Consider the following 8988-nt stretch of genomic DNA (forward strand, 5'->3'; position numbering starts at 1 on the left):
AACAGAATTGAATCCAGCAAGGAACCAGAACCTGTGTCATCAACATCGGACATGAGTGAAATTGCAGCTTGCCCTCCATCTTCTATTGCTGACGATCCTTCAGCTCTACCATCTCCCACCTCTTCTCCCTCCTCCAGTCAGTAACTCTTCTTGCCTGTTCACTTGATGCCAGCCCCTGTATGCCAGCTGTTGTGCTGTACTACCGTACTTTTCAAGGTACTGTACTGTAAGATTTAAAATGTTTTCATTTTTTGTTTTTGTTTTTTATGTATTATTTGTGTAAAAAGTATAAACCTATTACAGTACAGTACTATATAGCTGATTGTGTTAGTTCAGTACCTAAGCTAACTTTGTAGGACTTACGAACAAACTGGACTTAACAAACGTGCTCTCGGAATGGAACTTGTTTATATGTACGGGACTTACTATATTTTTTAAATGACTAGGGCAATTTAGCGAATGAACTCACTTGATGCTGGGTTAAACACAAATTTGACAACCACTTTTGGAAAACAATTTGACAACAGGATTTATGAGGTCTGCACAATGGTCAATAATTTTCCTTCTGGTATTTTATCCTAAGGATAAGCAGAAAAAAGGACATTGACAAATATGTCTGTGCCACTTAGTGGGAAAAACTGAAGCTAGCCTTCTATTCCAGAAAAAAATAGGTTAAAATAACCACAGACAAGGACACAACTACTGTAACTTATTATAAATATTTAAGCAAACACAAATTGAAAAAATGTAGCAGAATGGAAAATTAAAATGTTAATAAATTTATATTTAAGCATCATTTTTGTATAGCCTAGACCCTATATTAAGTTTTTTAAATAATATAAGCAAAGATTAACCAAAAAAAAGTGTCCATATTGGTTATACCAGTATCTGATGTTTATTTTTTCCCCCACCCTTCTCCTGTGAACTCTCTCCCAATGTCACTCTTAGAGTCCTTGAATACTTCAGGCCTTGGGGGAGAATAGTCAGAGACCTGGGGCTAGTGAACAGGCCCCAGGAGGAGAGTAGGAATAAGTCTTATAATGTAGTCCTGGGAGGTAGAGTGGAGTAAGGAATGAAGATTACTCCCATGGGGGGTAACTCAGGATACAGAGGGAAGAATGCAGGTGTCTCTGTTGCAACCCTTGGGAAGCAACTGGCTGTTTTCAGTACCTGGATAAAGAGAGGACACAGGAGAAAATATTGAAGAGGTCAGAGCCATGGCCTCCCTTTGACTATGAACTAAATTCATCAAAGCATCCAGACAAGAGATGACTACTGTAAGGAGCTCTGTGGACATTTGCCCAAATGGGTAAGTACATTCCAGAGATGGAGACAAAGTTATTGGAATCAGACTCCATTTGTCTTTGGTCCATCCAGGGCTTATCTTCTTTACAGTTCTAGTCAAAAGTAGAGGAAATTTTTTTTAAAAAATTTTAAAATTAAAAAGTAGAGGAAATAAGTTGAGTACAAATTGGGCTGTGTTATGTATCAAGGGAAGAGGCGAAACCCCAATGTAGAAAGCTTTGTTGCCTAGTACTCCCCATCAGAACATGAGAGAAAAGATTGAACTATTCCATCCTGATTGGACCTCTTGTCTTCTGCTCCACAGTCAGTCAAACTTCTCTCCCAACTGCATCTTTACACCATCAACAGGTATCTTTAATTATTTTTATCCATGTTTAAAAGGCTATTCATACAGTTGGGAAAGAAGGATATGGAGTTACCAAGGTCATATGAAAATAGCACTGTGTCTGTGTTCTCTGGAAGGGGGAAAAGAACAGAGGAGAGGAGTAGGTAAGGAGGGAATACAGTGCCTGTTCCAGAGGCCAGGCATTCTAATATTTCACCTTCTGTGTGTGCGAGCACACACATTTATGAACAGTTCATTTTAATACATGATGCAACTCTAAGGCGGCTGTTACGCCCTTCCTTTCACAGACTGGCAAACAGGCAATGTAATCTCTCTGCCTTTGTTTTCTAAGTCACAGAGCCAGAAACAGTAGAGTTCGTATTTGCACTAAGTTTGTCTTGCTTCTAATCCATGTTTATTTCACCACAGCAAAACATCTGTCTCAGGAGCTTCAGACCCACCATCAAGATGTCTCTTCCAGGACTTGCAGGCATGTCTCCCGTGTTCAGGTAAGGATGCCCTTATGTGGACTGATACAGAAAATGTTTCTCTAGAATGTTCTAGGTCAGGTGACACGTGTCACACCTAGTTCAAACCACCACTTAAGATGCCAATTATCAACTTGGTGGATTTTTATTCATATGCTCATATTCTTTGTCCCAGCCTAAAACTCAGTTACAATTTCATTGACTAAACTGGGTCTGGCACAAATCAAAGTTAGAAATCTGGTTTTAAGTCCATCACATGAACACTGATTCTTTTATGATGAGATACTTTGACCTTCCCTGATTTTGAGTAATTAGGCCACCATCCTAAACCATAAAGGGACCTATCACAGTATCTTCAGAGAACACTTCAGATATTCTCCCTTTTATGAGATAAAATTGTGTATTGACCAGTGTTCCCAATAAATCCCTGTCCCTGGACTTTTGAGGAATCTTCAAAGATGTCCCACATGACGGTGAAACAAAGGAAACCATTCCAATTTGCAGGATGTAAATTTCTGCTCTACTCCCCACCCCATAGTGAACAGTAAGAATTTGGGGAAAAGAAGCTGATGCCATGTGCCAAGAGCGTCACACTTATTTCATTTGTTCTTTATCCTTACCCTTTGCAGTTGATAGTCTCCCCATTTTTAATAAGAAAAAGACTGAGACTTCAAGAGTTTAAGCAATTTACCCAAACATAGGGTAAGATGGTCTGGATGGGAAATCTGGTTTTGTTAGATGGTAAAGCTGATACCCTAAGCTGCTACTGTGGTGCTATCTCCCATCCTTTCCTTTTCTTATCCAAAAGATTCACAGAATCTTTACATTTGATCCCTGAGGAAGTAGTTTCACACATGGTATCACTTATTGGCATATTCAAATACTCAACTCACAGAATTGGTAAAGTCAGTTAATATAAAAGAACATCTGTGAATGATTGATTTTAAAGTTCACAGAACTTTAATCTTTTTTTTCAATACCTAGTCAATACCTGACCCAGAAGTAAGTAAACTCAAAAATCCTAACATTGTGTGTTGGAGCCTGAATCACAAATCCATGAGGTTACGTAGGGGCATTTCTTATGCTTATTTGCTATGAAAATGTAACTTCTATTTATATTTTAGACATGAATAATTTGAAATGTGCATGGAATTTAGTTGGGGGGAATTCAGTGACTATGTACCCATCCACTCTGGTATAGAGATATCAAAGAAGGCTTTGTAGAGGAGAGATGGTCTGGAATGGGACTTGATGCCTGGGTAAAAAAACCAAGAAGGTGGTGAGATCTCTCAGCAAAAATGTAGCCATGTGAAGAAAGTCACCATGTTACCATGACATGAGTATGGGGAGCCTGACTTGTTGAATCTGAGACTCTAATGGGAAACATGAGGAGGGCAAGCCCAAGACAGGACAAGACCCAAATTATACCCTGTGCCCTCAGCTTCTGAACCCTGAGGATGTGTAGCAGTAGGAGCCATTGCTAGATTCTTAGAGGCACCTGAAGGGCAAAAGAACAAGAAGTGGACCAGGCTTTTACAAGTAATGGACAGTGGTTTAGCGCTGATCTCCCTATCTCTTCAAAGAATAGAGACCAAGAAGTATGTGGCCAGTAAGAAGGGTCCTGTTGACTGTTTTCTGTCAGTACATTTTTTTTTAATCACTGTGATCAGATAATGGGCAAATGTCCAGTGAGATTTGCTCATAAAAAGATGCACCTCATCTTTTACCTATCTCAAATTATAGATGATGCCCAGATTCTCAGAAAGTTTAATAGACTCTGTCCTTAATGTTCCTTAGGACAGTTGACTCTAGCTGTTGACTCTATCTTTCAAACCATGAAATCTGGGCAACCTTAAATGAGATATTTTCCTTTGAAAAATTAGGTCCTATGCCAGGTATCTTTTAAAGAAATCAATTAGATTCGTCAGTCTGACCAAACCATTATTAAGCCATTAAAGAAAAGGGAATTGTACCTCACTAATATATTTTCCTTAGTAAATTGTCCCCTTAGTAAGTTGTCCCGTTATGTTTTTGACTTTTAAAAAGTAAGACTTTTAAAGCTTTTCACTATTCTTCAAAACCTGAATATACCCATACATGAAAGAAAATTAAAAGAATGTGTTTTTACATCCAAGGTATATTCCTATAAGAAACACATATTTTAATGAAATCATATCATATCAATACTTTAATCTGCTTTCTGCCATTCCCTCACTTACTGTAATATGACGTAAACGTTTTACCAGGTAATACATAGCTTTAAAAATATTATAATAAATCTAATTCATTGAATAATGCTTTACTTTTGAACGCATTGATTCTAAATTTTCATTATAAAATCGTGAATTGCAAATAGCTAATCATTGTTATTGATGTTACTCTTTATACAACAAAGAGAAGCATATGCAGGCACTAGGCTAAACACATTACGTGGACTTACATTTAATCGTTGCAGGTAGAACTTTGTGTTTTCCAGTGTAGAAGTCCCCTAACTTGTTCAGCCCCTTTGATCCAGTAATTTTGCTTTGGGAAATATTTCCTAAAGGAAATGGAAAAGAGCAATTTAGCAGTAGAAATGTTAAGCATACTTGTTTCTACATTTACCAGGGGGTGTTTTCATGCAGGCTCTTTTATAAAATACATGTCAATTTTCAAGTAGGCATTCAGAATTCTTCTTTATTATAGGTTCTGCCAGGATGGAAATAAGATTCCAGTAGTCTACAGTTTCCAGAGGCAATATCTGTTATAGCAGTAAAAATCTAAAACTAAGAGCTCCTGTCCCCTAGCTACTCTAAGCCCTCAAACATGTTCATGTCTGCTTGCCAATAATTCCTGCTTGGTGCCTACTTCTTTCTGGTTTACTGGCATCCCAGGGCTGGAGTCCCTGCATATGGCTCTCCATCCCCTTTAGCTCCATGTACCTGGTGGCTGTGGTGAGGAATGTGACCATCCTGGCCGTGGTAAAGTTGGAGCACAGCCTGCACCAGCCCATGTACTTCTTCCTGTGCATGTTGGCTGTCATTGACTTGGTCCTGTCAACATCTACCATGCCCAAACTGCTAACCAGCTTCTGTTTTTGTGCCTGTCACATTGACCTAGATACTTGCTTGACCCAAATGTTCTTTAGTCACGGTAGAGTCAGGCATCTTCCTTGCCATGGCTTTTGATCACTATGTGGCCATCTGTGACCCACTATGCCACACCTCAATGCTCACATGCAGTGGTAGGACGTTTGGGCCCGGCTGCCCTCCTTCATGGAGTACTCTACATTGGACCTCTGCCCCTGATGATTTGCCTGAGGCTGCCCCTTTACCGGGCCCAAATCACTGCCCACTCCTACTGTGAGTACATGGCCGTGGTCACCTTGGCATCTAGTGACACAGCAACTTATATGGAATGGGAATTGGCTTCCTGGTATTGATCCTGGATTCATTAGCCATCACTGCCTCCTATGTGGTGATTTTTAGGGTTGACCACCCCTGAGGCTAGGCTTCAAATATGCAGTTCTCATATTTCTGCTATCCTTGTCTTCTATATCCCCATTGCTGTTTCCCCTCTCACTCACCACTTTGGCCATCATGTCCCTCCCCATATCCATATCCTTTTGGCCAACTTTTACTTCCTCATTCCACCCGTTCTCAACCCAATTGTCTATGCTGTTCACACTAAACAAATTTGAGAGAGACTTCTCCACATTAAGTCGGGGGCTCAACCCAAGTGACTGTTCTGAATCTATGAGACAGATATTTAGTGATGGCAGGAAAAGGCTCTGACCAGGGAAACCAATGAAATAAGACCCATGCAACCAAGTCTTACCTGAGTTATGGAGAAAAGGGTCTAAGAGGAATGCTAGAATATATTCTGCTTGACCATGGATTTCCTGAAAGGGGAATATCTGAAATATTTGAAAGAGGAAATAAGGGCTTGAGTTTTTGTACAATATTCCTTTTACTATTTGACTTCACAAAATTAAGCACAATACACACAAGCATACAGACCACAGAAGTAGTCTGTAGTCATTTATTTCTTTGACTTTTTTGGTGAAGGATTTCTGGTTTCTCTTTGGAGAGAGCGTTTTGCACAATTTCTAGAAGGTAAAATTATAATTTAACACCTTCTTGAAAACAGTTTACAAATTCTGTTTGTAAAGGTCTGGAAAAATTGTGTTGGCAAGATTTTCCAATCCTTTTCACTTGCCCCATAAAAGGTCTTTTGTTGAGAATGGAGGCGATATGAATGTGAGAAACCTTAATATAATGCGCCTTGGAATGGGACCCTACTGCTCACAGGAGTTAAAGTCCTCAAGCCAGGTCATTCTCCCATTTAAATAGATAACTGGAAATGTGGGCATTTCCATTTACCTCCACATTTCTCAGGAGATGAGTATCCCACATCTCCTCATAATAAAATTAACTACGAGTGGGGAGGAGGAGACAGAAGGACATTAGGAGATTCCATTTTGGAGACCCTGAAATAGCCTACATGAAGGACAGCAGCCAAACTGAAGTAAAACGGCAGAAGCAAGAAGGTTAAGAGTGGGATTATTGACATGAAAGAGGTTGGGTAGAGAACTGAGTAAAGGTGATGAGAATAAATATATTCCCAGTGGTAGATGCAAACCTTTATATAACTTTAGATCTCTTTGGAGAATTCTTAGGGACAAATTATCAAAATAAATGTATGAACTTTTATTATTTATGATCATAGAAGTTCCATAATGAGATGACTACTTCAGGCTAGAAACCTATAGAAATTTCGTGATAATGCATGAAAAAAACGGAATGAAGCAATCACACTCAATTATAGTATGTCCATTTTAGTTGTAAAATGTTTCAGACTTTAAATTGAAAATGCTCATTTAGCCTCCTCAATTTACAAACCATTACAAAAATTTAAAAGCTAAGGTGACTTACCTTAGGCTTAAAAGGAATCATCTTCACATTTGAACGTATAATCTAAAGAAGCCAACGATTAAACCAGAGCTAAAATTTAAACCTCATATGTCATCAACAAAAAAATGAAGGACTTAGAATATCAGAAATTTTTTCTAAAGTTTGGCTTAATGTCCCTAAGCCAGGCCTAAATTTCTGTTTCCTCAGAATCCTATGCCTAAGCCTAAGGTTGAAAGGATAACATTTATTAATTTTTTCCCATTGTTTTGGGGTGAAGGGTACTTATTTCCCCATCTCCTTACCAAGGGTCCTGGAGTTCAGTACCAAACCTAAGTCATTTATTGGGGAAACATTGTGTTCTATGAACATAATTTAAATGCCGAATGTAATGTGTCTGCTAGATTTTATTAGGAGTTGATGAAAAGATACCATAAACTTACCCGAGTTAGAAGCTTATTTTACAGAGTTATCTCCTGACCATAACTTGTGCTTTGGAGAAAATGAAGATGATGTTCATGTCTGTCAGTGGCACCAGTGCTGTGAGAGAAATGACAAGGAACCTTTGTCATGGGATAGCTCTTTGGCATTAGCTGAAAAATCCATTTATACTATGTAAAGCAGAGTGTGTGTATGGAGATCCATGGCTCTTAATGTGGACTTAATTGAATTCAAGAGGATTAGTACTAAGTACTTTCTAGCCAAATATCCTCCGAAATGCCACAGTAAGGGGTTCCTCTATAGATGACCTGTTAGTTCTTCTTTAGATCAAGAACAAATACCAATAATCTCCAGTTTCTTTATCTCCAGTCAGTCATTCAATACTGTATGAGGAAAAAGAAGAAAAATACTACCTGTATGTGTGCTCCTGCTCCATCCAGGGACAACCAACCATGACAACACCCAGGCCTATCAGACTCAGGATATGAGGTAAATTATAGATCATATAGTAGAGCATTTAATCCCATTGTCAACTATAGTCATGGCTGAGCCCTTTCATGGTGAACAGGATAAGAGGGAGGATACCCTGGTGAATGCAATATGAGGATGTGACAAATAGGTCCAACAACTGAATATCCATCTTATTCAAAGCCAACACCGTGTTTCTCCTTCACACAAATACCTTTTTCTCTTCTGTTACTGATACTCAGGCTGGAAGTAAAAGACACTTTCATCATCGCCTTTTTTTTGTTTTGTTTTTAATAAATGTATTTATTTTTGGCTGCATTGGGTCTTCGTCGCTGTGCACAGGCTTTCTCTAGTTGCGACGAGTGGAGGCTACTCTTCATTGTGGTGCACGGCCTTCTCATTGCAGTGGCTTCTCTTGTTGCAGACCACGAGCTCTAGCTCTAGGTGTGTGGTCTCAATAGTTGTGGTGCACAGGCTCAATAGTTGTGGTGCGTGCGCTTAGTTGCTCTGAGGCATGTGGGATCTTCCTGGGCCAGGGCTAGAACCCATGTCCCCTGCACTGGTAGGCAGATTCTGAACCACCAGGGAAGTCCTCATCATCGTTTTGTGAGTCTGCAAGTCTTCATGGAAAAAAATGAAGACTAGGGAACAGTTAAGGGAGGAGGAATCATTATAGCTATTAAAGGGTCATGTGGCACAGGTAGTTAACTTGGGCTTTGGACTTAGAATAAAGGGCAGAGATGGATCTGAACCAGTAATTTTCAGACTTTGGACGTGTTGCACAGTCTAAGCTTCAGTCTCCTCTTATTTTTCTTTTATGGTTTTTATTCTTCAATTTGTTAATATGGTGTGTCACATTGATTTGCATATATTGAAGAATCCTTGCATCCCTGAGATAAATCCCACTTGATCATGGTGTATGATCCTTTTAATGTGTTGTTGGATTCTGTTTGCTAGTATTTTGTTGAAGATTTTTGCATTTATATTCATCAGTGATATTGGTCTGTAATTTTCTTTTTTTGTACTATCTTTGTCTGGTTTGGGTATCAGGGTGATGGTGGCCTCATAGAAT

At 39.1% G+C, this 8988-nt stretch overlaps 1 long non-coding RNA gene and 1 pseudogene across 1 annotated transcript; both read left to right on the forward strand.

Annotated features, from left to right (window-relative positions):
- On the forward strand, window positions 1-7955 carry LOC137231311 (uncharacterized). Its single transcript, XR_010946450.1, has 3 exons — window positions 1-216; window positions 2060-2139; window positions 7818-7955. It is a non-coding gene; the product is annotated as an uncharacterized lncRNA (long non-coding RNA).
- LOC137230484 (olfactory receptor 52M1-like) lies at window positions 4667-5539 on the forward strand (annotated as a pseudogene).
- Window positions 7956-8988: the final 1033 nt, after the last annotated feature.

The sequence above is a fragment of the Pseudorca crassidens genome, chromosome 9 (assembly GCF_039906515.1).
Source record: "Pseudorca crassidens isolate mPseCra1 chromosome 9, mPseCra1.hap1, whole genome shotgun sequence".
Taxonomy (NCBI): Eukaryota; Metazoa; Chordata; class Mammalia; order Artiodactyla; family Delphinidae; genus Pseudorca; species Pseudorca crassidens.